We start from the raw sequence: 695 nt of genomic DNA, 5'->3' as shown, positions 1-695 counted from the left end.
GAGAAAGAATGAAAAGGAAAAAAAAAGTACACACATGTTTTACATTTGTTTTGAAGAGAACATAAGAAATTGCTGACTTTTTTTTTTATGTTTGTATGGAGCTCTTCCATTGAGGGATGATGAAGATGTGACTTCATCACATCTTCACAGTATTTCTGTGTAGATTTGTTTAGAACGTGGATGCTTCCTCAATTTAGTTTTGCTGTAAATTCTTCACCAAATGGGAATTCATCTTTTATGCTTCCCAATCAGAAGGGCTCAGCAGGGTGGATGATGCCTTTTAATAACTTTTAAAAATCACAGGGGAAAAAAGTGGTAGTTTTAATCCTTGCCCCGAACCATGGCAGTTTGGGTTGCCAAATCAGCAATAGATCTTTTTTCCCTGTAAGACCACAAACAGAGCTTGTGAATCTAACAGGGCACAGCCACCCACAGCTGGGCAGGCTGGGGTCATCCCACTAGCTGGTGTCAGGCTCTTGGAATTCGGGGGTGTGGCTTCCATCCCTTCACAGCAGTGGTTCTCAACTGGCTGTGAGAACCCCTGAGCATTTGGCACTGTCCAAAGACTGTGTCACAGCGGAGGAGGTGCTGCTGGCATCCCACAAGCCGCCCCCACAGCAGTAACCCAGCCCACGTGTCGGTGGTGCTGAGCTCAGGGAAGCCTGCTTTATGGCAAGCTTCATAATGCCCGGTCC

At 45.9% G+C, this 695-nt stretch overlaps 1 protein-coding gene across 1 annotated transcript in view; it reads left to right on the top strand.

The window, feature by feature from the left end:
• TRERF1 (transcriptional regulating factor 1) overlaps positions 1-695 on the top strand; it is a 213,099-nt gene that overhangs the window by 207,639 nt on the left and 4,765 nt on the right. The window lies entirely within an intron of this gene.

Source organism: Myotis davidii, unplaced genomic scaffold (genome assembly GCF_000327345.1).
Source record: "Myotis davidii unplaced genomic scaffold, ASM32734v1 scaffold167, whole genome shotgun sequence".
Classification (NCBI taxonomy): Eukaryota; Metazoa; Chordata; class Mammalia; order Chiroptera; family Vespertilionidae; genus Myotis; species Myotis davidii.
The sequence above is the reverse complement of the archived record's forward strand: the minus strand, read 5'-3'. Positions and strand labels throughout refer to the sequence as shown.